The sequence below is a fragment of the Miniopterus natalensis genome, chromosome 12 (assembly GCF_054644295.1).
Source record: "Miniopterus natalensis isolate mMinNat1 chromosome 12, mMinNat1.hap1, whole genome shotgun sequence".
NCBI classification, from domain to species: Eukaryota; Metazoa; Chordata; class Mammalia; order Chiroptera; family Miniopteridae; genus Miniopterus; species Miniopterus natalensis.
In genome coordinates this window covers 62,554,716-62,579,224 of record NC_142092.1, presented here as the reverse complement: position 1 = coordinate 62,579,224, position 24,509 = coordinate 62,554,716, and the positions used below count along the sequence as shown (strand labels likewise).

Sequence of the window (24,509 nt, the reverse complement as noted above, 5' to 3'; positions counted from 1 at the left end):
AATAATAATAATAATAATTAATTATAATTATAAAGCATTTACTGAGCACCAACTGCCTCCTGGGCACTTTGCACTTAATCTCTTAATTTACAAGTAAGCAAGCCTAGAAGGCAGGGATTTTTATCACTTACATTTCACCAGTGAGGAAACTGAGACACTGCATATCCTTCCACGGACTCATAGTGACTGCGGAAAAGAGCAATCTGAGTTCAGTGCTTGAGCAGTGAACCCCAGTGCTGTCCTGGATAGCTGGGTATACCCACATATATTACTTCATTCATTTATTTAACAAATACTTAGTGGGCATTAAGTATGCACCAGGAATTATTTCAGGTGCTCAGGTTGTAAAGATGAGCGAGATTCAAGGTCCCTGCTTGCAGAAAGCTAATCAAAAGTAAACAAAATATTATTTAATGGTAAGTGTGAGAAAAAGTATACTAATATGAGGTGAAGAAGACTCGTGCGGAGGGGGCTGTGGGTGGCTTGGACAGGGTTGTCCACGAAGGCCTCCCAGTGGAGAGAACGTGTGAGCTGAGGAGGGAATGAGAGAAGGAGCTGGCTTCTGGGAGGAATCCCCTGGGGGTGAGCCTTCCAGGCAGGGACAGCAGTAAGTGCAAAGGTCCTGAGTAAGGAGAGAAGGGTCCCAGGCTGTTGGAGGAATCGGTAGCTGGTGTGGCCATAGCAAAATGACATGAGGTGGAAGATCAGTGGGCATCTCAGTTATTCTAGGTTCAAGGCATGCCCCCGCCTTCCCATGATGTCCCTTGAGGCTCCATGCTGGACTGGAGGAAGCAGACAGCAGACAGAGGGCATTAAAAGGGAAGAGCAGGAGAACCACAGACCTGGTGGATTAGGGTCCAATCCAGGGCACAGATTTCTTTCTAGGACAGTCCCTATCCTCTGACCTACCTTGAGAAGGCTAAGGCTCTCTGACTCTTCACACCTCCAGATAGCAAAGTTCTGTGGTGTAAACAAAGTGTAAGGAGTAGAGAAGACTTGCAAGAGGAGGCGAGCCTTGAAAGCCAGGAGCAACCTGAACAGAAGGGTTGAGCATCTGCATGTCTTGTCTCTGCCATGCTGTCCTCTTTCATGTCTTCAAGGTCAGCGGCAGCAGTATGGCATGGGAAGAGGGTTCCCTGGGCCAAGTAGAAGAAACTGTGGTCCCAGGGGCCCTCTTTCCTTTCCTCTTTCCCCAATACCTCATTGGTTTCAAACATTGGTTTCAAAGATGCCAAGTAATTGAGCTATTATTACATATTAAGTAGAAACTGGACCAGAACTTAGGCCTGCCTGAATCCAAAGATTATATTCTTAATCACCTTGTACAATAGCCCCCCTATCTGCGGGGGATGTGTCTGTGACCCTCAGTGGATGCCTAAAACTGTAGCTAGTACCCAATTCTACAGGTACAATGTTTTTCCTACACACACATTCCTACAATTAGATCTTTTAGGCAATTTTATGGATAATAGATTTGTTCTTAGCAACCTCAGCATACAATTTTTTTCTTTCCTTATGAAGTTGAGAACTTTTGCCTTTTCAATTAAAGGAAGCACGTCTTGGCTCCTCCTTGGCATATCCGAATGGCCAGCGTCACTACTCGTGTGCTTTGGGGCCATCATGAAGTAAAATGAGGGTGACTTGAGCACAAGCACTGAGATACCACAACAGTAGATCTGATAACCCCGATGGCTACTCAGTAACTGACAAGTGGGAGCGACTCCAGCATCAGGCATCTGTGACAGGCAGGCCCCTGCCCACCACCTGCTCAGTGTGTGCGGATATGAAAGGTAAGTGCTGCACAAGGTGAGTTAAGATCGGCGAGTCTTGCAGAGGGATTGAAAGGAGATCACAAAGGAAGTTCAGGATGTGAGAATAAACATCTAGCAAAGTGGGGAGGTCAGGCCAGCACGGGGTGAGTGCCTACTGCCCAAACAACAGCCCAGTGGCAGAGGCAGGATCCAAGCCCAGCCTGCAGCTCCCACACTCAGCGTGGGGGCTGCTGTTCCCTGGCGTGGGACCCAGCACTGTGGATGCGGCAGGCGCTCAGCAAGTGCTTGAGTAAACCAATGAACTCGAGCGCATCGCGTCTCATTCCTCAGTTTCAGTTTCCGCATCAACGGGATGGGAACGGCGCGTGGCTCTCTCAAGGACTAGGTGGGGTGACACGTGAGAAGTGGCTTGTAAGCTGCAGGTTTTTATAAAGACCATGGAAGAGCACTTATTTGTGCAACAGTAAAATACTTTCTTCGAGTGGAAGAGAAGGGGATGCGTTTCAGAGGGAAACGTGAAAGGCTGCAGTGAATGGAACGTGCGAAGGAGCCCGAAACCAAGAGGGGGTGGCCTTTTCTAACACTGCTTTCCCATCGGCTACACAGGTTTCCACGGAGCCTCCACAACACATTCCTCCACCGCGAGGGCCCAGGGCCACCTCTCTGCTTAGCCAAGGGGCATGAATACCGGTATTCTGGCAAAAAGCAGTCTCAGGTTTTCGAGTTACAAAACCTGGGTAGAATCCTTGCTTTCTCCAATTGCTGGCTGAGCAGTCTTAATATATATATATATATCTTTATTGATTTCAGAGAGAGGAAGGGAGAGGGAGAGTTGAAGCATCAATGATGAGAGTCACTGACCGGCCGCCTCCTGCACACCCCTGGCTAGGGATCGAGACTGCACCCGGACATGTGCCCTGACCGGGAATCGAACCCTGATCGCCTGGATCCTAGCTTGACGCTCAACCGCTGAGCCACGCCGGCCGGGCTGAGCATTCTTTACCAAGTCACTTTACCTGCTCTGAGCCTCAGTCTCTGCACCTGTCAAGTAGGGTGAAATTATCCACATCTCACACCTCGAGGATCAGGGCTCAGTGATATAATGACCGTGACAGGCCTGGTTCGGTCTTTGCTCCCTAAAAGGCGGCTTCTACGTGTGTCATTAGAGTAAGCGAATGTGTCAGCGGAGGCCTGGGGATGGAGGAGGCCTGGGGCCACCCTGCCGGTGGGGGCGGAGGGGTGGGGAAAGAGGAAATGTCAACCTCACAGGCCTGGGTCAGAAGTCACAAGGCCATACGCTTTCTGCCTGTCTCAGCTGTAATTGTAGAACTGTTCCAGAGGCACATCTGAAAGCTGTTAGGGGACCAGGCAGGGCCTGGGGGGGCTCCCTGTGAGGGGAAGAGCGTGGCGGCCCCTGATGTGGAGGAAGAGGGAAAGGGAGGGGGAGAGATGGAGAAACAGACCCACCTACGTGCCCGTAGCGTGGAGTGAAAACGGGGAGAGACAGGGACTGAGGGGGCGCAGTCAGGCCTCTGTGTTTCCCAGGGCTTCCAGAAAGGTGCCAGCTCCCTTCTGCTCAGTCTATCATTTTCTTTTTGCCCACGGAGACAGGCTGAGAGCCACTGAAGTTTGAACTAGAACTCCTGAGCCATCCCCATCTTCACATTACAGGTGGGGAAACTGAGGCCCGGAGAGAAGAGAGACCCACACTGGCTTTTCTGATGCCTCCTGAGCTTCTTCTCTCACTACCCTGCTTCTTATACAGCCAGCAGACTTCAGTCCAACTGCACTCCTGGGACACTTTTATTACAAAAGAGGTAGGATGGGTGACAGGAGCCTGGAGCTCCAGGCTCAAACCCTTGCTAATTTTGCCTCTGATCTTGTTTCAGGGGAAAGAATGCTGGCGAAGGTGGCCGAAAACCAGAGTCTGTGCCCCAGCTTCTGCACAGACTGAGGGCCTGTGAAACCCTGGATGCCTAGAGCAATAGGGTTTTAGTGTATTGGGATTTCATCGTGTAGACAAGGGCCTGGGGACTGACTACTCAAAGGCAAAGTATTTTTCAATGTTTCTCCAACACCCTCAGGACAAAGTCCAAATTCCTTACCAGGGGCCCTCAGTGCCGCTTCTTCATGTCCATTCACTGAACAGTACTCACTATTGAGTCACAAATCAACCCTGGCCGCAGATCCAGCCGTGGTTACCAATCTGCTTCCAACTCTGTCCCACAGTGAGACCCTATCCAGCTGCTAAAGACTCTAGAACATGGATCCCACCTCTTTGCCTCTGCACACACTGTAACCTCTATCAGGTCACCCTTCCCCTTCTCCACTTGACCCTCTCCACCTTTCCTTGAAGCATCAGAAAAACCTCATCTCCTCCAGAAAGCCCTTCTCCCTGCAGGACTCCCTGTTACAGCCCATGTCACCATAGCAGGCCAGTGCCCGTGTGCCTCTCTCTGCCCGTGAGTATGTGAGTATCCTCAGGGCCAGAATGTGTCTCTGCCCATCTCTCTCCACCTCCATCTGGTGCTCAGCTACCTAAACCATGAGGTGCCCAGCAAACACGTTCCAGAATGAATGACAGACTGAATGAATGACAACTATGAGGTAGTAGTGCCCTTGTCTGGAAATCAGTTTTTCCATCTGTAAAATGAACAAAACACATTTAGCTTGAAGGGTCGTGACAGGAGACAGAAGAACAGAATAGCTAAAGGCATGGCTTTGGAATCAGGTGATATGGTTTTCAATTTCTGGTTCCTCATGTAGTATGAGGCCTTGCCTCAATTTACCCACCTGTAAAATAGGAATCATAATATTAAATCCCACTGTGTAGGGTCATCTTTAGGAGAAGTGAAATGTGGTATGGGAGTGCTTGCCATGATGCCTGGCATGTGCTAGCACTCAGATCACTGTGGGTATTAGTTTCAATAGCATTACTATGCCAGGGCCCAGGGCTCTGACTCCCCCCTACCCAGAGCAAGCTGTCCTAGTGGAGATCAGAGGAGGGTGGGTGGGGAGGAAGCTGTTGTTGGTCCCATCCGAGACCCCCAGACCCCTCGCAGCAGGGGTGAGAGAATGAAACTGAGAAGTTAATTGGCGGTGAGAGCTTCTCACGGATCTGACAGGGGGTAGGTAAGAGCCAGGACAGAGCCCCAGAGGCCCACGTCAGGACCGTCCCCGAGAGTACGGGAGAATGCGTTTGAAGTCTCCAGGCCAACGCCTGCTCTTCCCCAGCCGCCGCATGATTTAGGCATTCTGGGGAGGCGAAAGTCTCCTTGCTGATTTGAAGGGAAACAGATGTTTCCAGGCCAGAAGCCCTGGTTTTGTAAAATGCTCCTTGCTGCAACCCCCCCACACAGCTTTGGCAACCAACTTCCCCTTAACTCGCTGCCCCCCTTCCTCCAACTGCCATCTCTCCCCTCCCTGCCACCATTCCCAGCACAACTTGGCAGCTCCAGCTCCTGGGCTGAGCAGCTGGATGGCCAGGGGCACCTAAAAGCACTCCTCTGGGTCTCAGTCTCCTGTCACTGCAGCGAGAGAACTTAACCAGGACCACCTCTGAGGGACAGGCTAGATCTGACATTCTAGGGACTGGGGGCTTTCCCTCTGGGGTAGATGGTGTTATCCATTTCAAATCTTTCTCTGTTGGAGTGTATGGCAAAGAACATGGGCTTGCATATCAGAGGCCTCTGGGTTCCAATCTCAACTCCACCAGCTACTGGGCAAGCAGAAACTTAACCTCCGGGCCTTGGATTCCTTATCTGTAAAGGTTTCATCTCATGAGGTTGTGAGAATTAAATCAGAATTCGATCGCCCCCACCCATGCTTTAGGTTTCTTCTGAACAAAATTGAGTACCATCCCTCTTTCCTTTGATTACCCGTGGTGCACAGAAGAGTCTGGACCCCGAGCACGTGTGTAATAGTTTGCATTTGATTATTGGCAGGAAAACTTTCTAGACATGCGGCAGTCCAAAGACTCGGGGTCCTAATCCAGCTCTGGTTAAGAAGCAGAGAGAGCATCTCATCCCATGACCATCATGTAGCAGGATGTGGTGTGTATGATTAGAACAGTTTTGGGGGCCTGACTACCCAAGTTCAAATGTTGGTTCTGCAACCTACTATCTTCATGACCTTGGGCAAGTTCATTAATCTCTCTGTTCTTCAGTGTTTCTTGTCTTTAAACTGTGGGTGATACTATTATCACCTTCAAAGGGATATTAGAGGGATAAAGTCATCAAAAACAGCACCTGGCACATGGTGAATTCACCATTATTCAATGTGTGTGCGTGTGCTCAAATTGTTAATCTCTTCTCTAATGGTTTTTAAATGAGCTCCCCACCCAAACTCTATGACATTGCTTCCATTGAGAGGCAGAGGCTCTGTGTCCCTTCACCTTGAACGTGGGCAGGTTCTTGACTCTTTTGACTAATAGAGCGCAGTGGGAGAGACACTGGGTGACTTCAGAGTCTGGGTCATAAAGGCTGTGCAACATCCACCTTGCTCGCTGAAGCTTTCTCACTTGGAGCCCTAAGCCTCTGAGCAAGACATCCTGGTGTGGGAAGCCAGGCCACGGAGAACAGCTACTCCAGGCACCTTAGCCATCCCGGTGTTTGGGTCACCCCAGCCCAGGCTCCAGATGGATGGATGAAGAAGCCTTCAGGTAATTTCAGCCCAAGTAGTCAAGTCACCCCCAACTTTTCAGTCCTTGAAACTGAAGCCCCAGACCTCACGGCGCAAAGGCAGCCCAGCCTGTTTGCCCTGTCAGAATGCCCATGAAGTCCATCAGCATAATCAAATGGCTGTTTTAAGCCACTGAATGTTAAGGTCATTTGTTATGTCATCAATGGTAACTGTGACAACTTCCAAGCATCTAGAGCAGGGGTCAGCACACTGTGGCCCATGGGCCAAGTCTGGTCTGCTTCCTGTATTTGTAAATTATATTTGAATGGACCACTGCCACACTCACTTACTTAAAATGTATTCCTGTGGATGCTGTCGCAGGACAGTGGCAGAGCTGAGTAATTGCAACAGAGACCATATGGCCCATGAACCTAAAATATGTACTATCTGTACTTCTAGAGAAAAGTTTGACCTTGACCTTGGCCTAGAGTTTTAACAGTATTTAACATAAAATCATTTGCTTACATTATTTTGTTTGATCCCAGGGTTAGAGATCGTTCCTGTTTTACACATAGGCTCAGTGAGTTCAGGTGACTGTCCAAGGTCACAAAGCCCTTCTGTCCCTGGGTCTAATGCCAGGACTGCTTGCTGAAGATCTGAACTCAGGCTTGGGCTCAGACACTGAATGAGCAGCATGGCCTTGGGCACTGCCCTGGGGTCCTCAGCCTGTGAATGAGGGCACTGGGCAAGCTGCCAGAATTCCGATGTCCAAAGTTTTCCCCAGCTGGGTGCTGGCCACCAGGCAAAATACCTCTGTTTTCCATTCGCCCAGGAGTATCAAAGTGAGACCCGAGCATGGATAGCCAGGGGTTGCTATGGATCCCAACCCAGATCCACAGCAGCCCACCCACTCCCGGCACCAAAACACAACCTTCTTATCTCCCAACTTGGGCTGGCAACCCATGCTTTCTACCAACATAAATACTGAATTCCAGCGCCCAGCACAGAGGGCCATCATGGTATAAGGACTCCAGTCCTGGTTTCTACTTTGAAAACAACCCAGTCTGAGGCTGGCTTGGGAGACCCTTCCTGGGACAAAGGTGAGTCTGTGTTTGGACTCTAAACATCCGCTCCCCCCACTTGCACTCCCTTCAACCCCTCCAAGTTCATGAGCTAACAGGTAAAGACTTCTGGTGGGGATGGCAGCAAAGAGAGCTTTGGGGGAGGGCAAGTCTGAAACCAATGCTGGTGCTAAGCTCGGGCAGAGGCAAGAGCAATCTAGAATCAGAGCTAGACATCCACTGCTTTGCCTGCCTCAGTACCAGAAATTCAATGGGATGTGACATTACCCTAAAAGTCACAGTGCCAAGAACACCGGAACTCAAATGAATGATTATAGCACTGACATTTAAAGTCAAATAAATGTAAGATGATTTACAATTAAACCATGTTGGGTATATCTCTCATACCAGGGTGAGGAAAACGATGCTCACAGCAGCCTAGCTCTGTGTGCGTCCGCACCAGTGGGACACCGGCCAGGTGCGTGGCCCTCCGCCAGGCGGGGGAGACATGCTCATAGAGAACGGGCGTTCTCCGTGCTCTCGGGAGCTCACAGAAGAACAGGGAGATGGCCAAGTGCACACAAATAGGATGCAGAGCAACGAGCACTTCAATGAAAATGTACTCTTGCCTCCACCCAGGTTGGCTTCGGGTGGCTCCCTGCTCCCTTCTTGCAATACTGGACTAAGCCCTGAATTTGCAGGCCACCTGGATCCCTGGTGGGCTTTACCCCACAGGAAGGTCAACCACCTGCAGGAATCTCACTTTTTCCTACTAAAAAATGGTAACTATCCTTACCCTCCCCACACAAAAAGCCTTAGAGGGGTGAAGTGCCAAGAGATTTTAATAAACAAATACTATGCAAATGACCTGTCAGAGCTCATTCAGTCACCTGCCAAGTGCAACCTGACCCCTCTTGAAAGAAAAATCCCGGTTGGCATCTGACCTGGCTTCACAGTATTTTTTGTCTTGTCCTTCCTTTACTTCTCTGCCCCTTCCCTTCCTTCCCCCAACCCTTTCTTTATTTTCAGAGAATGGAGTACATGATAACATGTAGTTGGACTGACCATAGTTCTTAGTTGGAGGGTGTTCATCTTTTGATAGGTTGCTTTAGGGCAAAGCAGACAGACTAATTTTATGGTTTCAAGTCAAGGAATGAATTGAGCATGGAATGCTCGGTTATTCTACTTCAACTTGTATTCCTGGGATCTTTAAAGCAAATTGTGGCCTTTTTCTCATATATTTTTGTATACTGGACAGACTCTCTGAAACTCAGATAAAAAAAAACAACACTATCATTTTTAAGTAACTTCAGGTATAGAAATGTTTTGCAGGAAAGCATAAGTTGGAGGTATGTTGGACTGAGAGAGAGAGGACATGACCTTGTCGGTTTAACCTTGTTGTTAAAGAGCTATGTGTCTTTGGACACACTGTCTGACCTCTCTGTGCCTCAGGTACCTATCGATTTCCCCACAGGGATGCTATGAGGACCAAAAGGTCATTATGGACGTGAAAGTGTCTTAGACGTTCCACCCGCATTTCCTGGGCATCTACTCTGTATCAGACACAGCACTGGAGCTTTCATACAGTCGTCTTCTGTTCTCTTTACAACTGCCTAAGGGGTGTGTGTTATTAAATCCATTTTACAAGGAGGCAAGTGAGCCATGGAAATTTGAATTCACTTTCCAAAGACTGCACAGATCTAGTGCAGCCAGGCGCCGGCATAGGTCTCCTAACCCAAAGTCCAGTGCTGTTTCCAAATGGATAGAATTATTAGGTATTCATTGGTCCCAACGGGGTCTTGAGTCACAGTTCAGAGGAGGCTAGTCTATTAGGAGGGTGAACTCCACGTTCCCAACTTTTGACAAGAACGAGTTCTTAGTACAGGAACACCATCACCCGTCACCCCTTCTCAGCACGGACATGGCTCCCCTCCCCACATCTGCCTCTCAGGCCTGTATCTTCCTACATGGTGCCTTTAGAGACTGCGTTTTGCCAAGGCCAAGTCCAGAGGAGAGGAGGCCAAGCAGAGGCCACCAATGTGGATTTACTCTTGGACACTGAGTTAGGGAACACTATGGGCAGGATGATTCTTATTTAGTTCAAGATAAGCTCAGTCTCCATGACATGTGCGAGCTGTGCTTTCCCAAGGGTGGAGGGATGGGTGTGGGAAAAAAGAACATGCCTGCACTTGGAGCCTGAAGGGCTCAATTTGTATTTTGTCTCTATTTCCTATTCCATCATCTCTGAGAGCCTCAGTTTCCATACCTGTAAAATGAAGTCAACAATATCTGACTCCCAAGATTGTTGTAAGAAAGAACAAGGGAAATAGCTAGAACAGCACTTTGTACAGTAAATGTTATCTTGCTTGTCCCCCTTGTTCATGGTACCCAAGTAAGATGATGTGGGGAGGATGTTTCTTGAAAATCAAACCCTGGGCAAAGGCAATTCTCTGCAAGGTGTTAAAAGCAATAGGCCATTGTTTTCATAAGGTTTGGTTGGAGCTTCAGCACAGCCACTGGGTGTATAGGCAAGTCCTACCAAGTCTCTGAGCCTCAAGGAAAGTCCAATATCCCTTATAAATATAGACAGAAGATACTAACAAAATCCAATAACATGTAAAAAATATATACACTATGACCAAGTGGGATTTATCCTGTGAAAGTGAGATTCAGCACAAGAAAGTCAACCAATATAATACACTGTATTAATAGAATAAAGGACAGAATTACACGATCATCTTCATAGACAAAGAAAAAGCTTTCACAAAACCCAACACACTTTCACAATAAAAGCACTCAACAAACTATAAATAAAGAAACCTCCCCAAACTTGATAAAAGGCACCTGTGGAAAACCCATAGCTAGCATCATACTTAAGGGTAAAGACTGAAAGCTTCCCCCCAAAGATCAGAAACAGGACTAGGATGTCCATTTTCCCTCTTTCTATTCAACATTGTATGGAAGGTTCTAGACAGGGCAATTAAGCAAGAAAGAGAAATAAAAGTCATCAGATAGTAAAGGAAAATGTGAAACTATCTCTAATTGCAGATGGCATGATCTTGTATTTAGAAATACAAAGGAATTCACAATAGATCTTAAAAAGAAAGAAGTCCCGTACGGTTACATGTTAAAAGATTAATATACAAAAGTGAACTGTATTTCAACATACTAGCAATAAGCCATTGGGAAATAAAACTAAGAAATAAGTGCATTTGCTGTAGCACTGAAATCAACAAAACATTTAGGAACAAATTTAACAGAAGGAGAGTAAGATGTATACACAAAAAACTACAAAACATCATTGAAAGAAATGAAAGAAGACCTAAACAAATGGAAAGTTGTCCTGTGTTCATGGATGAAAAGACTTAACATTGTTAAAATGGAAATAATCCCAAATTTATCTATAGATTCGATACAGTCCCTATTGAAATTCTAGCTGTTTTTTTACTGTTTTGGGCAGAAATCGACATGTTACTCCAAAATCATCTTGATGAAAGAAAACAAGATTGAAAGACGCATCCTGATTTCAAAAATTACTACAAAATCACATTAATCAATACTGTCTAATATTGATACAAGGATAGATACAGATCAATGGAGTAAAACTGAGAGTCCAGAAATGAACTTATACATTTATAATCAACTGATTTTCAACAAGAGCGCCAAGACAATTCAATGGGGAACGAGGGGTCCCGTTAAAAGTTCTATTCCTAGGTATATGCCCAAGAGAATGGAAAACATATGTCCACAGAAAAACCTGCACACAAATGTTCATAGCTGCATTATTGCTAATAGCCAAAAGGCAGAAAACAACTTAAATGCCCATCAACTGATGAATGGACAAACAAAATGTTTTATTTCCATACGACTGAATATTATTCCACCAGGGAAAAGAGTAAACTCTTTCACACTACAATATACCGAAACCTGAAAACAGTGTGCTAAGTGAAAGAATCCGGGCTGAAAAGATCACATGACTCCATTGGTATGAAATGCCCACAACAGGCGGATCCCTAGAGACAGAACGTAGACGAGCGGTTGCCGGGCTGGGCGGAGGGGCGATGGGGTGTGGATTTCCTTTCTCAGATGATTAAAATGTCTGCAATTAGCTGTGATGGTTTCACAACTTGTGACTATCCTAAAATCCACTGAATTGGATACTCTAAAAGGGTGAATTCCATGGTATGTGAATTAGATCTAAAGAAATAAAAAACTGTAAGAAAAAAACCCCAGTGATGTCAGCTTAGAAGAACCTGCATCCATAATGTGGCCATGGCAGGAATTCAGTGCCTGGGTCTCTGATACCTGTAGGTTTCTGAATCCTGAGTTTGAACAAACAACTCCTGCCCCACCCTTTGCCCCATACTTGCTCATGTAAGTAGAAAGTGTTAAAGGGAAAACAGGGACCTTCAGTGGGACCTGAAGTGGGTAGCAGTGTCTCTGGTTTATTTGCAAAGGCAGGAGAGTCTGAGGACCACAGCAGAGCTGCTCCAAACCCTGGTCCGAAGCAGAGCTTAGGAGCAGAGCTCCGTGTTTAAATGTCACCTGTGTTTAAATACCATCTCTGTTGCTCATGGGCTATGTGACACTGGGTAAGTACTTTATGTTTTCCAGCCTCAGTTTCCTTGTCAGTAAAATAAACACAGTTCCACCTGCCGCACAGGGTTGTTAGGATTCTTCAGAGCAGAGAACATGCCCTTGGCCAAGTTCTTGACAGATGGTAACAGCTCAATCCGTGGTTAGAATGACTGCTTTTAATGATCCTCATCTGCATTTTCTATCTCTTTGATAAACAAAAACAAACAACTGTGTTCAATCCAGGGCGGCTTCACCTTGAACCTCTGGCACAGTCCCAACAACCTGTGCGGGCCCCTCTCTCCGCCTGACGTTCTCCCTCCAGCGCCGTTCCTCACCTGCTTCCAGCCTGTGCCTCCTTCTCGGCGAGGTTCCCTTTTAAGTTTCACCTGCTGGGCCCAAAGTGTCTGAGAACACCATTTACCCGGCTCTATTTTGTGTCCATACTTATAATGTTCAAATATGTTATATAAAATATCCTTGTCTGTTATATTATTGATTTTGTCATTCCCACTTGAATATAAAATACACATAACAAAGACTTATTGTGTTATAAATCACTGACATATCCCCAGTGGCAAAAGCTATGCTAGTCACAGGATAAGTCTTCAATAAATATTTATGGAATAAGTGAAAATGTATAGATTAGATGATAGATTAGATTAGATTAGATAGATAGATAGATAGATAGATAGATAGATAGATAGATAGATAGATAGATAGATAGATAGAGATAGAGATAGAATAGAGATAGATAGACGATGATAGATGATAGATAGATGATAGATAGATGATAGAGATAGATAGATAGATAGATAGATAGATAGATAGATAGATAGATAGATAGATAGATAGATAGATAGATAGATAGATATGTCCACATGTCTGAGCATGTGTAGGTGCGTGTGTGTGCGCACATGCGCACGTGTGGATTGGGGGTAGAATGTGAAAAATAGCATACACATTGCTCAGGGGGGTCTTTTTCCCACACTCAGCACTTGGAAGCTGCAGAAGGAGAGAGGAGAGAGGAGAGAGGAGGAGGAATACAGTTTTCACAAGCTCAGGGACTTGGGAAGGCTAGACCCTCTGTGTTTGTTTGAACAGCTCTCTGTTCGCTTTACAGCATTTCTAGAAACCTATGTGCACCCAAGTGCCTTGGCTGCAGCTATTATAAAAAACAGGTGCAGCCCAGCAACCCTATGCACCAGTGGACACTACATGAGAAGAGATTAAAAAGAAATATAAAAACACAGACCGTGCCTCTCAAGGGGCTCCTGATTTACTTAACCAGACAAGATATACGTCTGTCTCATATATACCTATCATCGTTGCCAATTATTGGCTATATATTATCTAATTTACTCTTTGCAACAGTCGTAAGTAGTGGAGCACATTATATTTATATTTACAGATAAAAAAATGAGTCTCCAAGAGATGAAATGAGATCCCTGATTCACATGGCTAGTCAGTTGCAGAGCAGGTTCCAATCCCAGAGCCCACCTGACCCCACGTCTGCATTCTCTGCATTACACAGCACCCCCACCATGAATTAACAACACTTCAGTCCTAATCCAAAAGGCACCTGAACAGATAAGACATGCCCACATGAACCTATGGTGAACAGGACAGGGTAGAAAGTTAGGTGCTGGTAAAACTACTCAGAGTAGCTGTAAGGAGGTTGCCAAAGTCTTTCCTTAGGTGAGAGTGGGGAGCTGTTCCCCTCACCAAATTAGGAAGGCAAGAGACATAGAGGTAAAGTTACTTGGTACAAATAGTATGACTTAAAGATGGACTGTCCAATCCAGGCTGCGAATAAAAGGTTAATGATGGCGAAAGCACACTGGGCTTGGCCTTGTGATACCTCAGCAGGATTCCCAACAGAGTGGGGAAGTGCAGAATGCGCTGGAAGCAGCTGCCCGGCAAGCACGGAGGAAAGCCCTGCCTATGTCAGCCCTGAGCTCCTAAGGGGAGCTCAACGCTCACAAGCTGAGAAACTGCACCAGCTTGTCAAGTAGCTGGTTCAACCCTCAGTTTAACTAAAGCTCAGAGAGGCCAATCAACTTGTCCTAGGTCACACAGTAAGTTCAAAGCGAATCCAGGATTTGAATCCAGGCTCCCTGCCTCCCAGGTGGGCTGCTGTCTGGACACAGCGAGGCGAGCAGATTCACAGGACTAAGGACCGTGCTGAGAGTGTGCTGTCCTCCCCAAAGCTGTCACCTTACCTCCTCTCCACTTAGCAGGGACTGTCAGTGGGGACCCCAGGGAGCTTTTATGCTGAGCAATTTTTGCTCTGCTTTGAATGTGTTTATTTTTCTGCTTTCCCTCCTTCCATGCCTGCTCTCTGGGCTACACTGTCCTGTTCTCTGCTCACCCATATAATGCAGCTTACCACTTCTTCACATCAGCCTGGAAAGCAAATGTCAGGCATACAGATGCTACACGCCGGACCCCTGTTTCCCCAAGGAACTTGCAAAGGGGGCGCCTCTCCTGCTCCCAGGCGCAGGCTGCAGAAACGGGCTCAGAGCCTGCCCGAGATGCAGCAGAGTCCAGGATTTGAACCCAGGTCTGTCTGCCGCCACCACCAGGGCTGCATACCCCCACCATGCTGCCCCTCCTTGCTCCAGCCAGCAGGCCTGATCACTGCCGTGAACTCAGGCAACCCCACATAGCCTTTGTCTAATATCTCGGAGCCACTGCCGCCATCCAGCTCCCTTTGCCCCATGAAGATAAGCCTCTCTGGTCGACTGGACACATTGGCCTTAGAAACCTTGAGCTACCAGAATGAGGGCAACAGGCTGGCTGGGCACAGTTGGGGCATCCGGCCCTGATAAGACCTCGCCATGGCTGGACAAGCTCTCAGAGACGTAAGAATTTGCGTAAGCAGGAGATTGGAAGAATACATTATTAAAATATTTATTTATATTCTTACAGGTATTGACATAAAAGGGGGGGGAGGAAGGTTCCCAGGAGAGATAAGATCCAGTAGGACTTTCTGTGCCTGACTTTTAAATATATTACAGAAATTAAATAAATATTAATAATAAATAATAACAAAAGCTGCATGTCAGCTGGAAGTAGCTGCAGTTTCAACAGCTACCATGGGAAGCCAGGGCTGATGGTGGAAATAAAAAAGCAGAGAAAGAAAGCAAGCACAGAAACAAGCAAACATAAACTCACTTTGCTCTTTGGACTGGACTGATGCAAATTTGGGACAGCGGCTGTGCCTTAGGAGGAAGGGGCGAACAGAATAAGGCTGGCGGTGGCGAGACAGAGGCATCTTCCAGTGAATGTTTAGTTTTAATTTGTGTCAGGAGGAGAGAAAGGGCTCCGGAGCAAATGTGACCGGATCCTGATGTGTATTAATCCTGCACTGCAAGCACATGGCGGCTTATTATACGGTCTCCATACTTTCTGCATTATATTTTCGTTTTCATGATTAAAGCAAACAAATGAATGCATCCCCGACGGCAATCAATTCACACTTTGCAAAGCTTATTACAAAAATAACCTTGAAAGCAAGACAAAGCTGGGTTTACGGCCCACGTTTTACATTCAGAGAACTTGCTGTTTGCAGGGAGGGTGGGGAGGGGGCTTTCTAATCAAGGACAGACACGGGTGGCAGAGTGATAGAGCCAGCCCTTAATCAGCTGCTCGGCCGAGGCCTCCCTGTGCTGCATTCACCTTGACTTTGAAGACAAAACTGTTCCCTCCTGCGGGAGAATCGCCAGGAGGTTTGGATGGGTCCAAGGCCTAAGGCGGCACCCGCCACTCCTGCTCTCTGGCTTCCCGGCCAGTCCACCACCTTCCCCTCTCTCCGCATTCCGACCATGAGCCTTGACATCATTGTTCGGGAAATGTCTCTTGAAGCCTGGCTATGAGGCTGGGACTTCTGGGCAGTCCGCCCCAACACCCTGCTTCACGTTTCCATCAGCCCCTTCTCTCTGGGACCCTCCTCACCCAGTCCCTTGTTGTGAGTTTTGTTGCTGTGCCTCAGTGGGGTTTCCCACCTCCCCACCTTCCTCAGACACAACCTTGATGGTGAGGTGAGGCTGGACTGCGCAGTGGTTAGGGGGCCAGGGCGATGGCAGGGAAAGACCCTGATATAGGCCCTGCTCTGGGCTGCATCCTGTGAGCCCCTAAGACTCTGAGGACATCAATGTTTGTCGTCGGTTCTGTTTGTTTCCCTTACCTGGCCTTTCTTGGAAGCATGGTGCCCATATCCGCTTAAGAACCATTTCTCCACTTCTCAGTGTGATGTGAGTAGGGCTGTCTGTCTGATGTCCCCACCTCCCACCACAGTAGTGGTGACACCACCCTAGCAAGGTGACCAGAACCCTTTCCTGGGATTGATACGGATGTTAGGAAGAGGGTGTGTGTCTCTCTCCCAGATCACAGACATAAGGGATCAGCAAAGCCCGTGGCCACCAAGACCCAGATCCACCTCCTCCTATGAGAAAAACCCACCTCAGAAAACAGCCAACCGTATCAAAGCAGAGCAGAGGCAGAGAGAGGGAGTCTTTAGCTACCATCTGAACCCCTGGACTCCTCCAGGGCTGAAGTCAGCACACCTGTTGGACTCTCCCTAAGTGGATAAACTCCACTCTTTCCAGAAGCAACTGAGATTTGAGTTCCTGTCACTTACATCCAAGAGTGCAGGCTCATCTGTCCTTCAGAAAACCCTTCAGGAAGCTGTTGTGAAGATTAAACAAGATAATGTTGTTTAATCACACACTTAACATAGTATCTGGTACATTTCTAAGTGCTTAAGAAGTGGAGGGGGGAGGTGACTGTTGTCCTTAACAGGACTCTAGTGGACTCTTGTCCCAGAAGGAGGGCTGCCCCCTGCTCAGCTCGGCAGCTCAACCTAGTGACCAGCAAACAAACCTTCTACCACTGCCTGACTAGGTGACCTTGGTCAGGTCTCTCTCAGCTGGCCCAGAACCAAATTTCCAGGCTGGAGGAAAGACCTACACCTCCTCATTCGGGGCTAATTGCTCCTGCCTGCCTGCCTGAATGCCTAGGGCAGGACGCCGTGAACAGTGAATGGCACTGTCCTGTCTCTCCTTTACTTGTCATCGCCACCTGCTGTGAGCTCTCTGGGAGGAAGAAACCACATCTCACTCTCCTTTCAATCCCATTAGCCGCTTCCGTGGCAGGGACACCCCTAAAGAATTTCTTGCTGTTTCATAAACAGATGTGGCCAAATGCTTCCACAGGCTTATTTTATAACTCCTGTCCTACTGGGAGGAGTCAGATGGGCACACAAACTACCACAGGAGGTGCAGCTATAGCCCAGAGTAGGTGCTTGGAAAACACTTCCTGGCTGCTGCTGGTCCTGCCCTACCTGGAGCCAGCCTAAGAGGCAGGGACTGAAGTAGGATCCTTACCCATCAGCGCCGGGCAGGATACCTGCTGCTGAGCTGTCTCTGGCTCACCCCTCACCTTCTCTCATCCTGTTCATCTGACGCTGTAGATGGCAACCACTCTCCTTCCAATGTCGGCCTAGACTGGATCTCTTGGCCCCTCACCCAGGCCCTGGGAACAGCTTCCTTATCTGCTTCCTACATCTCTCTTCCACCTCTAGCCTCCTGCCGATTTATTAGCCAGCGACCTTCCTAACAGGCCATCTGACGGTATCTACCGAGCAGCTGCTCGAAACACGGGAGGGTCCCTTTCCCCTCGAGAGCAAGCCCACACTCCTCAGCCTGGCAACAAAGCCCTTGACGGTCTGAGCCCCACCAGCCTCTCCAGCCTCAGCACCCACATCTGCCCCGCTGCCCCATGACGGCTTCGCAAGGTGTGCAAATCACAATGTTGCCTTGTTGTTCAATAACTTTGCCCATAGCGCTCCTCCTTCCTGGAAAACCGTTTCCCCTTCTCTCTGTATCTTCCTTTGCAAGTCAACTAAAATGTCACCCTTTCTGAACCGCTTTCACTGCACTGAGAGGCATTCTCTCCTCCAAGCTCTCATATCAAGGGACACATTTTTTAAAAAAATTGATTTGAGAGAGAGAGGAAGGGGGGGGGGAGGATAGAGAGAAACATCCATCGGCTGCCTCCTGTATACACCCCAACTGGGGATCGAACCCAAAACCTGGGTATGTGCCCTGACTAGGAATTGAACCCACGACCTTTAGGTGTACAGGATGATGCTCCAACTTACTGAGCCACCTGGCAAGGACAAGGGACACGTGTTGTCATGAGCTCCATGATGGCAGAGGCAATGAGCTGTTCACCTCTGGGTCCATAGAAGGTAGTGCAAAGCCATACTGAGGAAGAAGCCAACGCTCTGAAGCCAAAGGAACAAAGACCAAAGCTTACAGGGAGGAGGCGACATCTGAGCACACCTTAGGGAAGAAGTGTGCGCTGGATAAACAGAGAAAGGTTGCAGGAGGCTGCACCTGGCTGGCAAAAACGTCCTGTTTCCCTACTTTTTCTCCATAGCTGATCTGTATGCTGTAGAAGCAGCTCACGGATTTTCATTGGCTAGCAGCGCTGTAGTTTGTGTACACATTTGTCTCCTCCCAGCAGAACAGGAAGCTCTGTAGGACAGGTGCCCTGTCTCACCCCTTCTACTGGCCCCTTAAAATAGGCTCGACAGGAGGGAACATAGTGCAGAGGTTCAGAGCATGGGCTCTGAGGTCAGAAAAGACCTGCTTTCAAATACTAGTTCTGTCATTTATTCCTTCCTTGACTTTGCCCAGTTTATGAAACCTTTATTTCTTTCTCTCTAAAGTGTGGGGGAGACACGTCTGTCTCATAGGATGATAGCTATGATTAAATATAATATTACATGCATGTGTTAATTTTTTTACCCAATAAATATTTCCTGCGTGCCTCTGCATGTGTGCAATTAAGTATAGAGTTAAACAGAACAGACGGCATCTTCACCCTCATAGGCCATCAAGTCTAACTGAGGACGGACTAAACAGGCCACTGCAAAGTTTAGTAACTGTAATGATGGAAAGGGATGGGGAGCGTAACTGAGGTGACGGGTTCTGGGGAGGCTGTTTCTGAAGAAGCAGCTTTCAGGCTGAGAACGAAGGATGAAGAGGAGACGCAGCATGTGCCAAGGCCCTGTGATGGGTGAGAGCACGAGGCCCAGCATACAGGAGGCTCATTACATGCTCGTGTGACTTCCGTGGAGGCTGGGCTGCTTAATGATTAGGGGCCCGGGCTCTGGAGCCAGCCTGTCTGAGATTAAATCCTGGCTCTACTACTGACTATCCCATGACATTAGGCAAACTTCTCAGCCTCTCTGGGCTTTGGTTTTCATGTCCGTAAAATGGGGACAATAAAATACTGTCCTCATTAGGTTATTGAGAGGAAGGATGAGTTATGTAAAGCATTTAGAAAAGTGCCTGGCATATCACACTCTTTCAGTAATTCTTGTGATGATTCTTTCCCTTTTTCCTCTGAAATATTTACATGAATACTGTTACAAAGGAAAAGGCAAAGGCCTTGCCTGAAGAAGACATAGCTGGGCTAGGAGCTGATAAAGAGTAACGGAAAAGTATGGGACGTTGTCCAATAAAAGAGTAGGGACTCAGCTGGCCTCTCTGTAAATAGTGCAATCCTTGTATCACCTTTCCTGGTGCCAGTGGCACTCCTGCGACGCCTCCGGGGGACTCCCTTTGGCCTGGGGTGGTTATCTGGATTTGGACAAGGTTACTGGGATTCCTGGAAGCAAGTAAAACTCCAAGAGACTGTATTATTTAAAAATTCACAGGGTTAAAGCAAAAACAAACAAATTAAAAACTCTAGGAATTACCTCTGCTCCTTTTTTTATAAAGATGCTTTTGCTGATTTAACATCCATCAAGAAGCCAGCAAAGTTGCTGTTAATTCACCCTGTAGCTTCCAAGCATCTTCCTGGCCCCTGTGTTCCCTCTCCCTGTTACAGGCCACAGATATGATTAAGAACAAGTTCTTCATGGTCTTAAGTGACTACACACACTGAAGGAGAGGTTTCTGGGGGCGGGTCCCCGATAAGGATGAGAGGCGCTGGATAAGGCGGGGGGAGTCAGGCAGGCCGCCCCCCACCCAGTACCCTCTCCACAGTGAGGCAGCGCCCGGCCTTCCTTGCTCCTACAGATCTGTGACTGTTTCCCAGAAAGCAATAGTAACTTCTCCCTTTTCTGGCAGGGACCCCTGATGCAACTCCCTGCAAACAGGGCCTCTCCCTCCCCTGCACGCTGGCCTCACACATGCTAATGCAAATGAGTCCTGACCCAGCCAGGGGGCTGTGGGAAGGCTGCCAGGAGCTTTAGAACAAACACGCAAAGAATGTTATTTCACTTCTGGCATCCTGGGGAAAGAGGGTCGGGAGAGGGAGGTGGGGTGGCGAGGGGTGGAGGGAGAGAGAATGAACACGAATGTTTACCACAATACGACCAAAGCAAGTGGAAAGGATGGGAGGAAACCCATAGGAACAAAGGGCCTACTAGGTGCCAGAAACTGACGTTCAGAATCCTTCTTTAAGAATTTCACGAGCACTACAGTAGGGCTGATTACTCCCACTTTTTGGACGCAGGAAAAGGCTTGGTCTCACAAGTTAGGTGTTTTTTTTTCAAAGGTTTCCCAGCTACCAAACGGTAGACTCAGGACTTGAACCCAGATTTTAAAATATCAGTATACTATATATCTCAACGATCCTGAACTTTCTGCTCTTTCCTTATGTGTCCCTTCAACTTCCCACCCCCTGGACTTTGTATTTCATCTGTTTCCGCTACCTGGGCTGCAATAGCCTCCCTGATTCTAAAAGGTCAATGTTACCCATCCTTCCAGACCCAGCATTTGCACCTCCCCCAAGGTACACTGGCTGTTAGAGATGAAGCCCCTCAGAACTTCCATGTCTTGGTCATGGGGCAAATCACCCTCTACCCCAGGATAATTAGCTGCTCACAAGCTTATCCCCAACACTGGGCACAGCTCTTTCAATCTGAGCTGTAAGATTTCAAATTTGGCCACACCACTGCCTATATGAGAAACATATCAGAATATATACGAGAGGACTCGGGAGCCAGGTCTCCTGTGTTAGACTCGTGGTTCTGCCATTTACTGATTGGGGGGACCCTGGATAAGTCCGTTAGCTTTTCTGTCTTTGTTTCCTTATTTATAAAATGAGGTTACCATAGTGCCTACCTTAGAGGGTACCATATTGTGAAGGTTCAAAGAGTTAGTGGACATAAAAATCTTAACACACTGAGTGGCAGGCAGTGCAGCTGGATAAATGGTGGATTACAATCGTGGGAGGCAGGCAGGGGCATGTCACTGTTATGTCCCTGGCTCATAGATACAGATGTTTACACGCAGGACTGACTCCCTCCATCCAACCTGCGATACCTATTACTGGCTTTTGGTATTTGCTGAATTGAGTGCCTATAAGTGCCAGGGGTTAGCAAATTCCTAAAATGAGGTTTTTAAAACCTGTCCCACTCTGACCACTGGCAATCTTAGTTCTCTGTGATCATGAGAACTATATTAGAGATGGCTTTAAAGAAGTATGTGGGGGGGGGAAGGCATTTCTTGTTATGTTAGATGTTTGGGGAAAACAATCCCAAATTCGCCACATTTCATGTCCAAAGGGGTCCTGGGACATGCTTGGAGAGAGCAGAGAACTGTGAGCAGCTTCACAGTAGGACAATTTGCTGACTATGAGTCCCCTTCACAGTCATCTCTGATGAAGACCTACTAAAGAAACATGTGTACTTGGTATGTTCTTGACACTGAGTACCTTCTGTGTGCTGGACATGTTATGCCTGGGAGCCCTGCATGTGATAACTACTCTGTATCTGTTTCACAACAAAACTCTAATACAAAATGTAGCAATACCCTCACCATCCACATGTGAAAACAGAGAGCCAGGGAAAATAAGTATCTTGTACAGCCAGAGAGTGTCTGAAGTTTGCATTGACCCCAGACTCCTAGGCTCCCAGATGCACAGGATCAGGGGCACCTGCATGATCAGATCTAGGACAAGAGAGCAGCAGGTGGGCTAGTGGAGCTAAGGGCCCTGGTTCAGCCCAGCTCTGACTCTGGTTCTATGGGTGACCTGGGGCAGGCCTCGTGCCTCCCTGAGCTTCAGTTTCTCCTGTACAGAGAGAGGGTTCAGTCAATGATGTCTGAGGCCTCGAGCTCTATTCTGCAGTGATTCAAATGTGAAAGCAGAAGGGGGTTGTTGGTACATGGGGGAGTCTGTTCTTGGGAGAAAGGAGAACAGAGCAGGAAAAAAAATGCAGGAAGAAATCTGGAATCTGTCTTGCCTCTGTGTTTCTGCACATCATTGAAGGTGATTCCCTGCAGTCTGCTAACACCTTTCCAGTGATGACATCAGGGTTATTAACAGCAACGTCTCCTTCAGGGATGGAGGTGGGACTCAGGGGTGGGGGGTGGCAGCCCCTCAGCATTAATGGACCCACAGCTAAGACAATGGATGCAGGGAAGGTTAGAAGACCTGGTTTCTAGCCTGGGTTCACTCCTATATTCAGGAGTTCCTAGAACCCTAGAAGGCCAGCAAAGAAAGGGACTTCTCCATCCAATCCCCTCACTGTAACCAGTAAGAAACTGAACCTCAGGAAGTGAAGCTCTTTGTCCAAGGCCCCTTGTGGATGGGCTGCAAAGCTGGGGACAGAACCTAGTGTGGCTTGTGATCCCAGCCTGGGAACCCTCCTCATGCTGAGCTGTTTCTGTTCCTTCCCCCTGACATGGGGACCCTAAGGTACAAGGTAAGAGCCCTGGATTAGGTGTCAGGACCCCTATGTGTTAATCCTGGCTCTGCCTTGACTGTGAAGCCTCTGGGTCCCTCAGGGCCTTTGCTTCCTCATCTTTACACTGACAGAGTTGAACTAGATTAGAGATTCCAAATTAGTGACCTTCAGGCTAATTGTGAACTACAAAATTGGTTTATGGGACCAATTTTAAATTGGTTGCCGGCAAGTACTAATTAAGAGATTTCACTTAAACACCTAAACTTATGGCTTGGAAAAATTTTCAACACTGGGTCTACATTCTCCCATATTAGTGATTACCTGGACCTAAGTATTCTCTGCTGCATTTCTAGTTTACCACAGTCCCCACTGCTCCCTATTACCAAGCACCTGGCCACACTGTTCCATTTCTGTCACTTTCAACGTCCTCCTTACAAAGCCCAGCTGAGAGCTTGCCCCACGTGCCTGAGCATGGGGCTCTCAGTGCCCCATGAGATTGCCACCCTATGAGGGCCAGCATTGGAATGTTTCCTGACAGTGACCTAAAACCTGCCTCCCTCACAGCTTTAGCCTCACCTTGTTCTCTGGGGTCCGAGTGACCACACTTGTGCCCTCTGACACCTGCATAGCTCTACTGAAGTTGAAGACTGGGGCCACCGTCCTCTGTGTCTTCTTTTAACTGGAATAAACAGTCCAGGGACATGATTTCCAGGGCCTTCGGTGACCTGCTTCTGCCCCTCTGGGCGTCTTTCAGATGCTAGGCCTTCCCCCCGTGGAAGTCAATTCTTCCCTGCAGCCATGAAGCTTGTTCATGCCACCCGCCCTGAGTCCTTGCCATGCTGACCTCCCATCCCGCCCTCCACACTCCAGCCGCACTTCTGCCGCGACAGCTGTTGTCTTTCGCCTCCCACGCTTCTGACCGATCTGTCCTCTGCCCGAGACCCTCTGCGCCGCTGCATTAGTTTTCTAGGGCTGCCAACAAATGACGGCAACTGTGATGGCTTAAACAATAGAAATGTGTCCTTTCACGGTGTGGAGGCCAGAGTAGGAAATCCAGGCGTCAGCAGGGCCAAGTTCCCCCTGAAGGCTCTTGGGAAGAATCCTCTGCCTCTTCTGGCTGCTGATGGCATCAGCACTCCTTGGTTTGTGGGAGCATCACTCCATCTCTGCCTGCCTTCCCATGGTCTTCTCTCTGGTGTCTTTCTGTGTCCTCTCCTCTTCTTACAGTGACACCAGTCCTTATCTTGGATTTAGGGACCAACCTAATCCGGTATGATCTCATCTTGATTCTTAACTCATTAGGTTTGCAAAGACTCTATTACCAAATAAGGTCACATCTGAGGAGTTGGGCAGACATAGATTTTGGGGGAAAAGGGGTCTTATTAAACCCAGTGCCCCCTCCTCTAATTTCCTCAGGAAGACTTTGCAGTAGACGTAGCTGGGCGGCAGCCCTTCCTCGGTATCCCCCAGCCCCTGGCTTTCCCATTAGAGCCTGACGTGGAGCATCAGGTTACTGCCTGGTCTCTTTGCCGCCCTGCCAGGACCATGAGCAACACGAGGGCAGAGACCTTGCCTGGCTTTGTTAGTTCTGAATCCCAAGTACCTGGCTCAGTGTGAGGCGCACTGTAGATGCCCAACCAATGTGTCTTTTTCCTTAGTGCTCTGCACTGCAGTCAGTTATTACAAATAGGAAAAGCTGTTTGCAATGTTTCCAGAACCATGATGAGTCCCTGTGGCTACTCTTGGGCCTAGCATATGCCTGACTCCCAGGGG

The 24,509-nt window shown here is 48.0% G+C and overlaps 1 protein-coding gene across 2 annotated transcripts in view; it reads right to left on the bottom strand.

The window, feature by feature from the left end:
* The window catches only part of ASTN2 (astrotactin 2), a 694,472-nt gene that overhangs the window by 11,030 nt on the left and 658,933 nt on the right, over positions 1 to 24,509 (bottom strand). The window lies entirely within an intron of this gene.